At 48.0% G+C, this 17,500-nt stretch overlaps 1 long non-coding RNA gene across 1 annotated transcript; it reads left to right on the top strand.

The window, feature by feature from the left end:
- The first annotated feature begins 8 nt into the window (after window positions 1–8).
- Window positions 9–4,084, top strand: LOC143694029 (uncharacterized). Its single transcript, XR_013182204.1, has 4 exons — window positions 9–204; window positions 1,402–1,465; window positions 2,961–3,081; window positions 3,492–4,084. It is a non-coding gene; the product is annotated as an uncharacterized LOC143694029 (long non-coding RNA).
- The last annotated feature ends 13,416 nt before the right edge of the window (window positions 4,085–17,500 follow it).

Here is a 17,500-nt window from a genome sequence, read left to right as displayed (position 1 = left end):
GAGGCGGCTCCGCGGCGTGCTCAGCCTTGCGAGCAGAGAGCGCTCGACATCGCTGGCATGACACGGCTGCTGAGTGCCTCAGTGCTCGTGGCTCTTTCTTCCACGCAAACAGATGGAGCGGCATCGCTGAGCAGTAAAACACAGCGATGGCCCGGAGAATGGCGAGCGCAAGGAGCGCCGGGCTGGATCCTTCTGATGGCACAGGTGCGATCGGCAAACTCAGCCCCTTGTGCCCCTGCCCTCCCGACCCCCAGGGGAAATGCTCTCCAGCCTCGAGCTGCTGAGAGACAAAACGTGTGATTTGACACTAGGGTCCGGAAAAGGTTTCCGTTTAGATTAGCAAATGCCTCCATTGTTCTCGGTTACATCCTAGGATCGGTTTTAGGCAGTGACTTTCTACCGCTTGTCGGATTTTCTTGTGCAATGGTAAGAAAATAGGCAGGTCTGATACTTAGGCAGGTCTGATACTGGTTTCGCTTTTTTTCTACTTCATGTTCCATGAGCTGCTTTTATCCAAGCAATTGTTTAAAGTTCTACTGTAGGCGTTTCTGGTTCACTTTTTTTTTTTTTTTTTTTTCCTCTAAATCGGCAGTAAATATAGCTGAGTAAAAATTACCTTGGTTTTCTTCCTTCTTAAATGTTTTTATTGATAATCCTATTTGAATATGCAGAACACGTGGGTATGTCCTGTAATATATCCTAGCTTTTCTTGTTTACAGGGTACTCAGAAAATATTTTCCCTTCGAGTCCCACTGAACATTCTCCGTGCAATCTCCGTTAAGGTCTGTGTTTACAAATAAGCCACCATCAGCTGAGATATTTGCCTGTGTACCTTTTCCTGTCATTCAGAGCTTGCGTTCTGTGGTTTTTATGATAAACCTATCAAACTTGCGAAACCGTTTTGCAAGTCTTGACCGTTGAAGGCAGCAAGAAGTGGTTTTAAAGCCTGTTCTTGAGCAGACGAAGGGAAAAAGTGTGAATTTGCTGCTGAACTTGTCCTTTTTCATTTGACTTGCCTTGAATTATTTAGGAAGAGAGAGCACTAGAAAAAAGAGAGAAATAGAATTGGTTCTTGAGCCCTCCTAAAATGCTCCTGTGATTCCGTGTGGAGCCAAAGTGAAGGGTGATGGAACAGAGCCCCTGTGCTTTAGAAGGAAATCAATTTCAACCTGATCTCCACCCTGAGTCTCCCTAATTTCTGTTTTAAAATGCAAACTCAGTTTAGGAAGTGTTGGGAGTTAGTATTTTGGGGGAGAAATGGCAGTTGCACAAACCCGTTCCATTTCCCAGAGGCTCTGGGAAGGATTCATTTTGTAAGCGCTGTAACTGCCATCGGTTGGGGGTTCGGGGTTGGAATGTGCACTTGCCCTCCTATAAAGCACTCGTTCATTTGCATTTCAGTGCCAGGAGTCTGGAGAAACTGGAGAAGAGCCCAAGCGACATTTTTCATCCTGAGATACAAAAGGTAGGAAGTGACTTTTTTGGTTTGGTTCTTTTTCTTTATGATTTCCTGGAAATAGAAGTAATTAAGTATAGATCCTACTGGTTTGTTTCTTCAGTAGCTAATAAGAATAATAATAATAATCTAATACTACTTAAACTGTCTCTTTATCCATTGAACTGGCCATTTCAAATCCAAACTTCTAAACACCAATAAAAGCATCATCCTTGTAGAATCTTTAATAGGAGGGGCTAAAGATGCTGTTTTTGTTGACAGGATTTATTGGTTCTTGAAGGGCAAGAGGTGAGTACAAGCCTAACTACTTCTTGCTCACAGACCCGTCCGGTGAATACGGCTTTGTATTTGGATGGGCTTTTGATGACTTCTAAATCAATTGCTCGTTACAGTAAAAAGAAGTCATGTTTTTTTGAACCTGACAGCAAAAATAACTTGAAGCACCAATTTAATAATAATTGATCACCCGTCTAAGTTAATGATTTTATGCTATACTATCAAAGTTTAAAGGTAAATTATTGTGTAGTAGGAGATGGGTATAAAATGTATGTTCTAACGTGTAGGATGTATGCAAAGATTAGAGGAAACAAATTTTTATGTCTTCTGTTTGACTGTTTACCAAATAATATTTGGTTTTATTTCCTGGGATCGGTGAATTTTAAATTTGGAGTCCTCTATGCTAAGGATGGTCAGCTTACAGGTGATGAAATGTTCAGTCATGGTGAGGTTTTCACCTTCTCCTTAATTGTTTTGCTCATCTGAAAAGAAAAAAAAAAAAAAAAAAAAAAAAAAGGTATGTTTATTATTTGTTACCCCGTTCTGTCCGTTTCCTCAGTATTTGCTGGAGCTCTGCTTACCCAAGCTTTGGGTTAAAACAAGCTTTGGGTTCCTTCTGTCCCACTGGGTGTTGCCCAGTTTGGTTGCATCTGGTGAAATTCAGCCTGAGCCCTTACAGAACCAGCTCAAACCAGGTGAGAGCCATTCGCAGCTCTCTCAGGACACCCGGAGGAGGATGGGTGACGTTTCTGAGCATCTGGCAAGTGCACTTCTATCAAAACTCGGCCTGTGCAATTTCTGGGGAAAACCCTTCTGTATCCTGAAGGGTTCCTCAAAGTCTGTTGAGGATCCGGTTAGCAGTTGCTCACCTGGATGGTTCCAGCTCCTCAAGCTAACACTTGTACTCTTGCCCTGTAGTTTAGATCTATTGTAGTTTTGTTATTTTGCAAGATTTTACGTCTTTGGACAGTAACGTGCATTTCACTCTTTGGAACCTCTCGGATCGTGCTTTGGTGCAGCACCACCTAATGGGACACTTGGCTGCTGTGCTGAAGGGCTTGGTTACTGGAATTGTAAATCCCGGAGAGTTTGTAAGTCTTCTGTCCCCAGGGAGGTGTCACGCTTTGTTCACCGTTGCTCTGTTTGTCGGGTGCTGCTTCTCGTCGGAGGTATTAACTTCAAACTGCCCTGTTCTTTTTTGAACTTTTTTTCCTGGTTCTCTCCGTAGGGCAGGGAAGGACTCTCGTATCCCGGTCGTCAGACTCAGCGCTGCCCGAGAAGATACAGAGACTGTAAAATCATAAGAAGCAACTAGGACTGCAGAGGAAACAAACTGGAGAGAACAAAAGGTGATATTGTTCTCCTTAGCCTGGATTAGAAACATCCACTGCGCTTTGATGCCGGTGGCTGCCAGGGGCTCGTTAGGTCTCTTGAGGCAGGTGTAGGTGTTCACTTGTAGGTTCTATTTTTTGGCAAAGGACCACGAGAGAAGTTTATTTATAGATCCAAATAAACATTCATCTTATCTGAACATAACCTGTCATCCCCTTTCTGACATTAAGGACTCCTGTATAAATACTTGGGGGGGGTTTTCTTTGTCGTTTCTGAATGGTTCCATTTTGCCGGCTACTTGAACGAGTCTGAGGGGGTTTAATTGCATACTGCTTCCTTGAAATTCTGTTGGTCTCTGCTTGGAACCCTTCTTGTACTGCTTAATGAAAGACTTCTGATGGTGTTTTCTTGCCTGTTTGTGTTTAAGGTCGTGCTCTGATGCATTTACAGAAGCCATGGCAGGAGAGAGTCAGCTGCTGGAGAAGAGGAGACAGTACTATCCCTGTGCAGCACGGAACTGTGCTACTGCTGTGTCATCAGCTGTGTCTGCACTGAAAGTAGCCACCTTCACTTGTAGGTAGCTCCTTGGTGCTTTAGGACACGCTGAGGGATTATTCCTTTTGGGATCCACGATGAGAATTCCCAAGAGAGGTAGTAGTAATAAGGTCTGAGATTGGAAAAAAGCCTGTGTCCTTGGAATGTTGTTGTTGTCGTCAAAAGTTAATTTTTCCTTCTTTCTTAGCCAGTAGTCAGCTTTTTGCTTTATTTTTTGTGGTATCAGTATTTGATTGTTTAAAAATTGCTTCAAAAGAACTGCAGTGGCTGGCCACCAGGACCTTGTTCCGATTTGCCTATTTGCTTGTAGCTAAAACCTTTCCATATTGTTTATCATTCTATTGAAGAAACTGCTGCCCAGTCAACTAAGAACTGAACATCTGTCTGTCTAGGACATGGGGAGAGGATTTAGGTCATGTCTTTGTTTCCAGAAAAAAGTTCCAGTGTAGTTTCTAACTAGAGGAAAAGGGGGGGGGGGGGGGGGGGGGGGGGGGGTGAAGACTCGGGCTCTGATGCCGTTGGGGGCACCCCGAGGTGCCCAGGAGAGGGAGCCCCACTGCGGTGCAGGAGCAGGTATGTTATCACGTACTAGAGAGCAAATTATAAATAGAAATATGAAAATTATAAATATAAAAATATTTTTTAGATCGTTAAAGAAAGCGGTTTTTTTAACTTGTCAATAGGCAGGGTTTTGATGATAAAAATGATAAATACAAAGAATATGAAGGTAGAAATCTAAGTCTAGAAAGATATCATAAATACATACAGATAAAGTTTAAAACTAGAAGAAAAAATCAGTTGCAGCAGTAGATACGATACATAATATAGATAATACTTTAAATACATGTCTAGAATTTTATAGATATTATAGATAATTATTAATAGATTGCATCAAAAGAAACGATAAATAGAAATGTGAGTATAATTACACAAAGTATAAAAATATTTCGATACCGTTTAAAAGAAGGTGTTTTCGTGTATTTATTTGGTTAGAGATGGGGTTTTTGTTTGGATTAATAGACGTATTCTAGAACATATAAATCTAACTGTAGAGAGATCCAATCGATAGAGGAGGCTATTTCTAAAAACACAACCGAACGCCGCCGCCTTCGGGGGAATCGCACGAGCTCGGCCGAAGCAAGGCGAGAGCGGCCGACCCCTGACGGCCTCGAGCGAACCGAGGCGAGGCTCCGAGGCTGCCTGAAGCGAAGCGAGCCGAGCTCAGGCGAAGCGAGCCTGCTGCTCTCGTGCGCGCTGCTTAGCGCCAGTGCGCTCCCAGCCTAATGAGCTCCTGCCCGAGCCCGCGCTCCCGGTCGTGTCCGCGCCGTGGCCGGGCCGCCCGCGGGACGCGGCAGCGGGAGAGCCCCGAGCCGGGCGGAGCTGAACGGGAGGCGGCGGCGCTTGCCCGCCCGCCGTCGGGGAGCCGAGGCGAGGCGAGCGGAGCCGAAGAGGCGAATGCAGGCGCCAAGAGCCGAGTTGAGGCGCCAAGAGCCGACTCGAGCCGAGCGTCTCCGGAGCGAGCCGAGCTCCGCCGAGCGCCGCAGCATCCCGGGTAGGGCGAGGCGCCGGGCCGGGCTCGGGGTGCAGCCGGGGCTCTGGAGGCTTCCCCGCCTGTCCCTCTCTCTAGCCCTCCTTCCTTCTCCCCGTCTTCGCCTTCTCTCGCTCCCTTTCCCCCATTCCCTCTCCCCCCGCAAAGCGGCTCCTTCCTGTCCTGTCCCTAGCCCGCTACTCCCTTCTGTTCCCCCTGTCTCCTTCCTGGGCCCAGCCTCCGTGTACCCTCGTCCCGGGCTTTCCCTTCCGTGCCGCTTTCCTGCACAGCCCGAGCTCCCTCGCCGCCCTTTGTCGTGCCCTGCTCTCGCTCCTCTCTTCCCGTGCCCCCTTTCCTTCTTTGCCCCGCAGCCGCGGGGCTCGGGCTGCCGGAGAATAAAGCCCCGAGGGCCGGAGCCCGGCGCCCCTGGGCCCTTGCGGGAGTCCCCGCGCGGGGCCGGAAGGCTCTCGGCGGATCCCCCCGTGCCGCTCAAGCGGCGCGGCCGACAGCGCCGGAGCTGCGGCTTTGCCGGCATCGCGCTGAGAGCGGCCCCCGCTCCGTGCCGGGCCGTCCCCGCCGTCTGTGCCGCTCCCTCTCTCGCTGCCCCTGGCCCGTGACAGCGAGGCTGGGCAGGAACCTCAAGCCTTCTGGGGGCTGCCCCCCCTTTCTTGTTGCAGCAGAATCCCTTGCTGGGCCATGCACGTGTGGGAAGGGCTTGGGGGAAGCGCTGCGCTGCTGTCCGGGGCAGTCGGATTCGTTCGGAGCCTTCTTTGGGGTCAGGGAAAGGCGGGGTGAAGACTCGGGGCTCTGATGCCGTTGGGGGCACCCCAAGGTGCCGGGAGAGGGAGCCCCACGGCGGTGCAGGAGCAGGTGGGGGGCGGGCGAGGGGCGGGGGTCACGCTGGGTGCCGTCCCCGGAGGGACCCAAAGCTGCCACCAAATGCACAGGGAGGGGTGAGTGGGTGTAGGATGCTAAAACCTGGCAAGGCATTCGGTTTTCTAGGTATTGCTAAAGAATAGGAATTGGTCTCTAAACTCAGCTGGGGAGAAACCCTCTCTATGCACACATTTGTTTACAGAATGTAGAAGGTTCCGACTGGAGATGGGTAGTAGTTCTGAAGATATTGCCGTGAGGTTTTGATCTAGGAACGGAGCGAGCTGTGCCCTGGAACCCTCAGAACAGCTGCAGGGGCTGAAGGCGATAGAAAGGGCTCTCTGGCACCTTTTGCCTCCGTTCTCTGCCAGCGCCCAAAGCGTGTCGCAGTCCCGGAAGAGGCGCTTGTCATCCCGAGAGCCAAAAGGAAGACGTGTAAAATCCCAGCTCTGCTTGTGTTTCGTGTGGTTTTTTACTTCGTATTGATGTCATTCCAGAGAGCAAGGAAAGAAGAAATGGGAACCGGCTCCCACTATTACTGTGTGAAGGCTTTCTTGAAAGGCTGCTGTATTTCTATTGTCTTTTTCCACTCCAAGCTTGACTTTTGCCCTCGTTTTTCGAGCTCTGCTGCATTGGGTGTCCCAAGGAGGGCGGGGTTCCTCAGCAGGGCTCTTAGGAGGCGGCGCTGATTCTGCTTTTTCTGAAGGCGTCTCAAAGCGTGCTACCAGAATGACAGTTTTGTGCACTGGAAAGCTTTCCCTCAGTGCCATCAGCGCACGTCCGTGTCTGAATTGTGGAAGCAGACGGACTAAGAACAGCCAGCACCCGGAGCAGATTTCTGTTGGCTCTGTGTCTGTGAGAAGCGGGCTGTGTGCTGGACGGGGAGAGGCGCTGTTGGAGAGTGGCATCAGCGCCAGGTGTGAGCTGTGAGGATGATGGGGGGCTCGGAGCAGCCCCAGGTGTGAGCTGTGAGGATGATGAGGGGCCGGCTCCTGCCGGGGGGGGGGGGGGGTGCGAGGCTGTTTTAGGGGGAGGCTTCGCCTCAGCTCCCTTTGCATGGAGCTGCTGAGTAGAGGGGTTCACGGGGGGGCTCCCGGGGCTGTCTCATGGAAGGACTGCGAGAGCTTCTCGCAGCGTCTGGGCGAACACCTGGATACGCGCTTGGATCCGCGGAGCATCGCTTCAAGGAGGTGCCGAGGGACGAATCTTTGCGCCGGGAAGCAGCAGCCGAACGGCTGAGGGCGTGTGGATTTGGAGCGGGGACTTTGGTCCTTTCCCTTTTCAATTGGATCTTGGCAGTCCCCCCTCCCCGCTTCCCCAGGAACAAAAAGGGAGCTTGTGAAGACAAAAGAAATGAAGGAGAGGCAAGCAGCTACTCTCCTAATATTGTCTGTGTTTGAACTAGGGGGGATCCGCTTTCGCTTGCGGTCCAAGGATGTCGATTGAAGGAAAAGCTGCCTTTTCCCGGCTGTTAGGGGTATCCCAGGGGTGACAGGGAATCCCTGCGTTCCATTTGAACGGGAATGGGCAAAGTATTGTTGTCATCGGATGGCTTTGATTTGAAGGTAGCCAGCCCATTTCATCATCCTAAGGTTTAAATGGAGGGGACAGCGCTGGTGTCCCTCCTTAGCAAGGGTTTGAATGGAGGTCAAAATCCCCCCTTGCACATGGCTTGAAGGATTTCATTGGAGGAAAGCCCCTTCTTTTCTGCTCTCCCAGGGGATGAACTTGAAGGGGAGAAGCCATTCTTTGCCCTTGTTGAAGCGAGGTGAGCGCCGCCCGCGGCGTCAGTTTCGGGTTGAGTTGCGGAAGCCGCAGCTCTGGCGGCGTTTGCAGGGCTGCAGTCGGGCTGTGCCGCTGCATTTGAGGGCGCTTCTTGTGGCCGCGGCCCGGGCCGGAGCGTTGCCGCTCGGGAGCGCTGCCGGCCCGGGCCGGGCGGGTGCCGAGGCGCACGGGGAATTTGGCGCGGCAGCGGCGGAGCCGCTTTGCCGGTGCGAGCCGCCGTGCGGAGCCGAGGGCAGCTGGCGCCGGGCCGGCCAAGGGCGGCAGAGGCGGCGCGGGCGCTGCTGCGCCGGCCCGGCCGGTGCCGGCCGCTCTGTCCGCTCCGGGCGCGGGGGCTCGGGCGCCGCCGGGGCCCCCCGGGCAGGGGGAGCGGGCGGGGGCGGGGGGGGGTCTCCGGGGCGGCGCCGCCCCTGCGCGCCGGAGCAGCCGCCGAGGAGCCGCTTTGCCGCCGGGAGCCGCGCTCCGTCCGGGGCCGGCAGCGCGGGGTTGGGCTGCCGCAAGTTCTGGGGTGTCGCGGTTCGGAGGTGCTTTGTAGGGATCGATCGCACGGGTTTGTTCTGGTCGCAGTGGGTGTGCGCTAAGGGCTATGGCGTTCTTCCTGACCGGTACGGTTCTCGGTTCTTCGGGTGGTGACGATAAAGGTTTGGTTTGAATCGAGTTCCGTAGTCGGATATTTTTTTTGCCGGGCTATTCTGTTTTTAAAGGCGTGCAATGGTTTCTACGGGTCGTTGCGTGAAGCAGCGGCTCGGATTTTAATTCTGTCGCCGTGGCTTTTATTAGCGTGGGCCGTGTAGCGTTTGTTTCGGTGGGTTCGAGGTGGCGTCGTGTCGTTAATAGCGGCGGGGTTTTTAAAATCTCTCTAATTGCGTTTGTGTTTCTCGTCTTCCAGGGCTTTTATTTCTTTGGTTTGTTTGATTGTAGTGTACGTTTTATTGTGACGGATCCTTTGGGAGATCTTGTCAATGGTTACGTTTCTCTTTCGGCTTTGTGTTTATTTCTGGGTGGTATTTTTATTTTGATCGAATGAGGCTCTATGCGTTTATTCTTCAGTTGGGAATAATTTTTTTGAGGTAAATTAAAGTTGCTTTGTTTGGGGGACTTTTGTTTTACAAATGTATTTTCTTTTGGTTTTTTTTTGTTTTTTTCTTTTTTTTTTCTTTTGGTTTCTTGTTGTCCTTGGACGTATTTGGTGGTTATTGATCAGTTTTATTTTTGGGAACGTGGGTATTTATATGGTGGGTCTTTTTAAGTAGGGTTTTTTTTTTTTTTTGGGTAGTTATTTTCTTATTTTTTAGTGGTTGAGATTTTTTGGTTTTTTTCTATTTCGTTCATTAGTTCGCTTTCTAAAGTTCTTTTGACAGAGTATTGCTTATTCTTTGAGTTAGTGTAGATGTAGAATTTTGGTTAGTTTTTAAAATAACGTTCAGGGTCAGTGGCACTGATTGGAGTTGAGCGAGTTGGTTTGGGTTTTTTTAGAGGTTTTTGTGATTTGCTGCGTGTGTTTCTCAAGGGTTTTCTTTTCGTTTGGTTCCATTTTTCTGATGTGATGAGAACTGTTAGTGAAAAGAGTGTTGTGTGTTTTTTTCGCTGGCAGTCGTTTGGCTGGTGGAGGTATCTTGATGGTTTTGGAAGACATTGGTGGGAATTCGATGCTGTTTGTTTTGTCATTGCATTTAGGAATTGGATTTTAAATGTAAAATTCTAAGGATAGCTATCTTTAAACAAAACGAGTAGATGTGTAGAAATGGGAATAAACTTTCATTTTGATCTATTCGATCTCTATTTAAAATTTAACAGGTAACTTAAGTCATGATATATTCCAATAAGATATTGTATTTTTCAAAGAGCATTGTGTATGTTGATAGATATATCAATAGAGATGCTAAATATAAACACAGCTCAAAGGAAATTTTAAATCTAGAAATGTGTTGCGAATCTATGCAGATATATAGATCAAATTATTAAAGGATTGTAAATGTAAAGTGACATAAATCCATACAACACGTAATACAAGTGATACCGTATAGATCTTATGATGGTATATTATAGGAAACGGCTATAAATCTAGTACATCACTATGATATAATATCTAAAACATTATAGATATGGTAACTGTAAATACAACAACATTATTAAAAGTAGTTTAAAAGAAAGGATGGTTTTGTTTTTTACTTGGCAAAAGCAGGGGTTTTATTATAAAAACTACAAATACAAATGATAGAAAGGTAGAAATCTACTTGTAAAAAGATCTCATGAATACATCAAGATGGATATAAAAATTGAAAATATTAGAAAAAAGAAGTTGTAGCAGTAGATTTGGTACATGATAAAAATAATGATTTATCTCTATGATGTGAATAATAGATATGTGATATGTAATGATGAATGGAATGCATCAGTATAAACGGTGACTATAAAAGTGAATCTAATTATGCAAGCTCTAAATATAAAACTATTTCAATAGAGTTGAAAAGAAGGGTTTTTTGGTATTTGTTTGGTTAGAGATGGGATTTTTTTTGGAAGAATAAAAGTATGATAGAAATCTAAATGGAAGTCGAGAAATATACAGTCAATATATAATGATATTGCTAAAACCACAAAGTATGAATAAATACAGATAATAGGAATAGGCATAATAGATGGTATAAAGGACGTAACACATCACTGTCCGGTCTAAATATGCGTGTGAATAGAACTAGGAAAACTAGAACTATCAAATTATTTCAAGAAGGCATGAAAGAAAGGGGGCTTATTTGGTTCTTGTTTGGTAAGAGGCAGGTTTCTGGCATTTATTTTTAGAGGAGTTTTTGGGGGGGATGGCCCCTGTTCTTTTTTGCCGCCTTGGCCGCCCGCAGGCGCAAGGCGCGCGGCGCCCCCGGCTGGGGTGGGCGGCAGTGCTGCCGCCTTGTGGGCAGAGCGCGGTACTGCAGCCCGGCGCCGCCGCCAGGCAGCCCTCTTGGGCGTGGCGCGTGGCGGAGTTTGTTTGACCTTCTGAAAATGGCGGCGAAAAGGGCGGGAAAGCGGAGGACCCTGGTGTGTCTATCCGGACTGCCTGCACGGAACACGGACGCCGGCGCAGCCCCGGCGGAATTTTTGTGGCGTTTTAGGTGTACCCAACATGGGCTGTGGGGTCAGCGGCGCCGTGGGCGGGCGTATTTTGGCGTGTTTCGGACCGGCATGTGAGTAACCGCCTCTCTCGGCCGAGGGGGCCTCTCTGGGCCGCCATGTTGGGAGTGGCGTGTCACCAATGTCGCGGGAGTTTGTTTGACCTTCTGAAAATGGCGGCCAAAAGGGCGGGAAAGCGGAGGACCCCGGTGTGTCTATCCGGACTGCCTGCACGGAACACCGACGCCGGCGCAGCCCCGGCGGGATTTTCTCTTGCGTTTTAGGTGTACCCGACACGGGCTGTGTGGTCAGTGGCGCCGCGGGCGGGCGTATTTTGGCGTGTTTCTGACCGGCATGTGAGTAACCGCCTCTCTCGCCCGAGGGGGTCCTCTCTCGGCCGCCATGTTGGGAGTGGCGCGTCGCCAATGTCGCGGGATATTTTTTTTTTTTGACCTTCTCAAAATGGCGGCCAAAAGGGCGGGGATATCGCGGACCCGGGAGTCTGCCGCCCTGTGGCCAGAGCGCGGTACTGCAGCCCCCCGAGCCAGCGCCCTGCCCCTCGCCGCTGGCTGCCGGGGGCGGGGCAAGGGCGCGGCTGCCGAGCGAGGCAAGGGCGAGGGGCGGGAGCGAGGGGCGGGCGGGGCGGGGAGCGAGGGGCGGGCGGGGCGGGCTCGGTAAATGGCCGGGAGGGGTGAAAGACGTTCAGGAGTGCAAAAGGGACACGATGGCTGAGAAGAATGGCCGGGGGGGGGGGCGGCCCGGCGGGGCCGCTTTCGGCGGGCGGCGGAGGCGCGGTCGTAGCGCTCCGCGGGCCGGGGGCAGCGAGCGGGGGCGGGCGAACGCCGTCGGAACGGAGCTGCACCCCCCCCCGAGCCCGCACACGCGCCTCTCCAGGAAGCGACGGCGGGCCGGAAAATCCCGGCGGGGCGGCGGCGCTGCCCGCCCTTTCTGCCGCCAGCTTTGCAAGGTAAGACCGTCCGCCCCGCCCCGCCCCGTCCCGCCGCCCTCCGGTGTCTGTAAACAGACGGACTCCCTCTGCCTTCCCACTTCTCCGTGCTGGAGAGTGGGAGAAAGGTCCGTGCTGCTTGCCGTGTCCTCGGTGGGCAGAGAGCTCTGACCTTGCCTTGCATGGGCTGCTGAGGATTGGATCCTTGGGGATGTGCTTTGATGCATTTAGTGACCTTTACAGATTTCTTTCCCCGCTTTTTTCAGTTCCCAGAATCATGGAAGAATTCAGGTTGCAAGGGGCTCTAGAGATCACCTCATTCCAAGGCTGCTGCCGCCGTGGGCAGGGACGTGCTTCCATCGAGCAGCTTGCTCAGAGCCTCATCGCAGAGCACCGACGGGCCTTGAACACTTGCAGCGGTGGGGCAGCCCCGGGACCTCTGAGCAACCTGTGCCCTGTGCCAGCCGGGTGCCAGAGGAGGAAGGAAGCCCTTCCCACCTGGAGCAGAGGCTGCGTAGCCTTGTGTCACCGAGCGTGTGAGACAGAAAGGCCCTTCCTTTCTGGAGGGGTAACAACACTCAAAGCTCTTTCTCGGGACAAGCCGAGCAATGGAAGGCCAAAGTAGCCTTCAGTTCTTCCAGCAGCTTTGGGAACAACTTGAAGGAGGAGCAGAGCTGGCCTGGTGCCTGCCGGCTCTGCAGGCAGTGGGCATGGCAAAGCTGCAGCTGCATCTGTCTTCTTGGCTGAGGCTTTATAAATGAGGCGCTTTTCTGTAGTTCCTTTTCAGGCATGACGTGCAAGTTGCCCCTAGAAGTCCAAAGGCAGCTGTTTTCTTAGCAGAAGGAAGTCAGGAGGAGGCAAAGCCAGCAGCTAAGTCTGGATAAAAAACTTGGCTAACCTCTTTTCCCCCCCTCCTCCAAACAGGCAAGTGTGAAGCACTCAGCAGAGATCTGCCCGGGAGGAAAAGCAGAGCCAATCTCTGAGAAGAAGGGACGTGCGAGCTCTGGCGAGGACGGCTGCTCCCCCTGGCCTTGGTGTGGGACCTCCTGAGCTGCCATTCCTGTGGTGGGAGTGTTCCTCCTCTCCTCCGGCCAAGCCAGAGACCGCCTAGGGAAGGAGCAGGTAAGGTTGAAGTACCGAGGTCTCCCAGGTAAGAAGTGACACGGCCAAAGGAAATGGCCTCAACTTGCAGCAGGGAAGGCTTAGATTGGATTGGAGGGAAAATTTTTTCACTGAAAGGGTGCTCAGGCATAGGAGCCCAGGGAAGTCCCCATGCCTGGAGACATGTCAAGGATGTCAAGATGTGGTGTTTAGGGACCTGATTTGGGGGGGCAGCAGCTGGGCTCGATGTCCTTAGAAGGCTTTTCCAACCGCAAGGATGCTACGGATCCTATGGTTCTGGAAAGCCTTGACCCCTCTGGCTCTAGCACAGCACCTGGATGCTGACAAAATGAGGCTGGTCCTAGAGCCTGGAGGTCCCTGTGCCACAGGGAGAGGACAAGCCGGTGTCACCTGCAGGGAGGGTCTCGTCCCCAGAGAGCCGTCAGTGACTCCGTCCCTGCCCGGGGCTCTGGGTGCGCCCTCGGGGGGCGGGGGACGACACCTGCCCTCAGGTGTCCCTCTGGGCACCTGGGAAGGGAACCAGGTCCATCCGTGCGGCAGCTGCAGGGCTTGCAGGCTTTGGGGCTTTGCAGCTGTGTGCCTTGTCACAAGGTAGCAGGGACGTGACACTGCCTGGCAACGCTGCTGGCCTCGGATCCTTGCTGCTCTCATCCTTATCCCATATGGATTTAGCAGCAATCTTCTGTCTTTGCTTTCAAACTGTCCTTGGGAGAGTTCCAAGAGAGGGTCATTAGTTATTTCAAAGCCTACATCTTTTACCTCTTGGCACTGAAGAGAAAAGACACAAACCTGCTTTGCATCCTTCTGCCTGGAAGTCATTGTGACACGGGGAAGGGAGGAAGGGGCTGGCCGGGGTCAGCCTCTGCTGAGCCTCAGCTCTTGCTGCTCCTGCTCACAGGGTAAAGCCAAAAGCTGTCGTGATCAAAAACGCAGGCCGCCCTTCTGACCTGAGTCACAGGGGCCGTTTCTTCTGAATGAATCAAGGTGGGAAATCATTCTTGGAGCTTCAGAAGAAAAAAAACCCCAGAACCGTAGGTACGTTTGTAAGAGTGTGTATGTACGTACATTTCCTTCGATGAAGAAGAAAATCTTAGAAATATCATGTCACGTCTGGCTTCCTAGAGAAGATCCTGACCTCTGGGCTTCTGAAAGCAAATGGCTGTGCATTTATAGGAGCGTTTCCCTTCTTTTTATGTGCCTCCCCCAGTCATCTTCTACCCTTGCCCACGGCAAGGAGAGCGCGGTGATTTGGCTGCTCCGCTCTGCCGAGGTTGTTGCAGGCTGTGTAGCAGGGAGTGAGGCCTTTTGTGGCTGCTCATCAGACATTTTCCTACAGCCTTCTCCCTGCAATGGTAAAATGAGACTTGTGTTAGCGAGCAGTCAAGTAGAGCAGGTAACATTAGAAAAGAATTGTTTCTGAGCTGCTGTTCACTAGCACGTGTTTCCCCTTTCCGGCAGAGCGCGCATCATTGCGGGCTTGGGATCGATTGAAATGCGCTAAGGAAACCAGCTCTGGGGAGGGAGGGAGGGAGGGAGGGAAATGCTCTCTTAACATGTGCCAATTCTTCTATCAAACTCATCAGGGCAGGACAGCGTTCAGACTGAAAGTGTAAGAAGATGTGGAGGGAGACAGAGAATCTGACAGGAGCACCGGACTCACAAGTGCACGAATTTTGCTTTTGGCTTGGATTCAAACGCAGAAGTTGTAAGGAATTTGGGAAGGAGAAGGGACATTTCAGAAGGAGAAGAAGAAAAAGAAGTTGTTGTTGTTGTTACAGCCCTGGCAAAATCTTTGGTTCTAGCTAATAAAGGAAGCTAGTTGAAATAAAAAAAAAAGAAAAAAAAGTGGTTTTTTTTTTTCCTTCGCTGTTGTATTCGTTGGTGGTTCGTTATATGGTGTGTTGTTTTATTTCTTGGTCTTATTACCTCTGTGTAAATAGTTTTTTTGAGTGAAGCTAACTTTCTGGACGGGTTGGTTTGTATTTGAGGTAGGATAAATTTCAAGAGGTTTCTTTCCTAGACTTCTGACAGGTATTCCTGGGATTTTGGTTTTGTTTACTGTGTGTATCAACAGAGAGATTTGGTAGGGCCAGCTGGCTGCTGGAGTTTTGGGTGTTAATTTATGAGATGGCTTTTGTTCAATGCAGTTTTGAATTGTTGAAGGGTTTTTATGTAGTGGTTTTAAGGCGGTCTTTAAGAATTGTTTGTATCGTTTCACGTTGTTTGTAGTTGGTGTACGATCAGGGATATGGTGGAACTTCTTGAACGTTCTGGTTTTAGCATTCTAAGTTCCGATTTCTTTCTGCTTTGCTGTTTTGTTTCTGGTTTTCTTTTGGGGGACAGGGGCATTTGTTGACGGTGGGTTTCTAGAGGCAATGTGTCTTTCAATTTGGGTAGTGATATTTTTAGTATTTTAATAGTTTCGATTTTTTTATTTTCATGCTTTTAATGAGTTGTTTAAAATTTGGAAGATACCTTTCTAGATGATTGGTTATTATTTGTGAGTTAGCCTCAAGGTAGAGCTTTGGGGGCTTTTTTTAGTAATGTTTAGGGTCAGTTGTAGGGTTTTGAGTTTAGTGAGTTGGTTGGATTTAATTTTTCACGGGTGTTTGTTTTGACCTAGCAGTTCTGTCATTTTCCATGTGTATCTGAGTTTTTTGGGTTTTGAGCCATTGGTTGAGGAGGAAGTTTATGATGAGAATGTACGGAGCTTTGGGCTAGTTATAGTGGGATTTCAAATGTCTTGACAGTTCGGTTGATTTGAGTTTTTCTTAGGGTTAAATGTTGTGGGGTCTTTGTTCTGTTAGTCCTAGGGGGGGGAAGGAGGGAATAGGTTTGGTTTGGATACGCTGCGATGGGATGAGCGTGGGCTGCGTACCGGTGCTGCCGAAGGTGCGGTATTTGTGTGGTTCTGATGCGTTGGGTTAATGAATTGATACGGTCTAATATATAGATTAATTAAAGTAGAAATAAATATCAATATAAAACCAAATATAAAATGATAGTGGTAAACATAAATATAGAAAACAAATAGATAAACACATAAACCTATACTATATAGTATATTATTGTAACAGATGCTAATCTATAGAAACGATAGTCTATTATATATGTATACAAAGATATCTAAAGATCGGTTGTAAATATAAAAATATTTAGATAGAGTTAAAAGGAATTGGGGATTCTTTGGGATTTTTTTATTAGGTTATAGGCTGGGGTTTTTTTTCTAGATAGAAATAATATAAAAATAAAAATCCAGATCTCCAAATATATAAACGCGTATACCGATCTCTCTAAATATTTAATATAAAGAAATAGAAGTAAAAGAATATCTAGGATATAAAATACTATGTATCTATTATTCTATTAAAAGGTATTCTCTCTAGTATGTATAATACCTACAAATGTAATAAATAAAAATTATAAAAGTAAATGTGAAGAGAATGATGAAAAATGAGATGATTTTTAGAGTTTTAAATATGGTTTAGATAAAGGGTGTCTTTGGTTTTTGTTTGGTTAGAGGCAGGGGTTTTATTTGAAAGAATAGAAGTATTATAGAAATGTGAATCTTAAGATAGAAATCTATCATAAGTCTAGAAAGAGAAATGACGAAACTATGGATAGAAATTGAAATCTAAATCTATGTCAGTAATATGAAGAGTTGTAGTATAGAATAGAAATGACCTTATGTGGCAATATAAATGAGAAATGGAATAGAAATAGAAGAAGATGTAAATATAGTTGGAAAGAAAGGGAATTTTTTGGCTTTTGTTTGAGTAGAGGCAGGGGTTTTATTTGAAATAATACAAGTGTTCCAGAAGTGAAAATCTGAAGGCAGAAATAGATAATCAATGAATCAAATACGTATAAAAATATAGAAATAAGTCCTCGGAATAGATGGAATATAGAATATCAATTGATTTATAAATTGACATTAATAAAGAGAAATGGATCAGTAAGCAATACACATTATAAATAGAAATGTGACTATCAATAGGAAAACCTAGGGGTAAAATCTATTCAAATATTGTCTAAAAGAAAGGGTTGGGGTTTTTTGGGCTCTTCTTGGGTTAGAGGCAGGGTTTTTATTTGAAATAATATGAATATAGATATTACTCTTACCTGTTTCTAAATATTGAGATAGATAATCAAGATATAAATATAAAACCTAAGGAAATAGAAATAATAGGAAGGGATGTAATGTAGAATACAAATAAGAGTAGACATTGATATACAGTTTAAATGTCAATGTGAACATGAACCTGAAAGATACAATTTTAAAAAAGATTGAAATAGAGTTGAAAGAAAGGGGTTCTTTTTGCTTGAATTTGGGTGGAGGCAGGGGTTTTATTTTAAATAATGGAAGAGTTACAGAAGTAAAAATCCTAACACAGAAATATAGATGAATATAGAAAGATAGGAATAAAAAGATGTCAATAAATAGAAGAAATAGGAACAGATGTAAAATAGAATATAAACTTATAAAAAATCGGAAATTATAAATGTAAAAATAAACATTACACAT

Source organism: Agelaius phoeniceus, chromosome 5, assembly GCF_051311805.1.
Source record: "Agelaius phoeniceus isolate bAgePho1 chromosome 5, bAgePho1.hap1, whole genome shotgun sequence".
NCBI lineage: Eukaryota > Metazoa > Chordata > Aves > Passeriformes > Icteridae > Agelaius > Agelaius phoeniceus.
The sequence above is the reverse complement of the archived record's forward strand: the minus strand, read 5'-3'. Positions and strand labels throughout refer to the sequence as shown.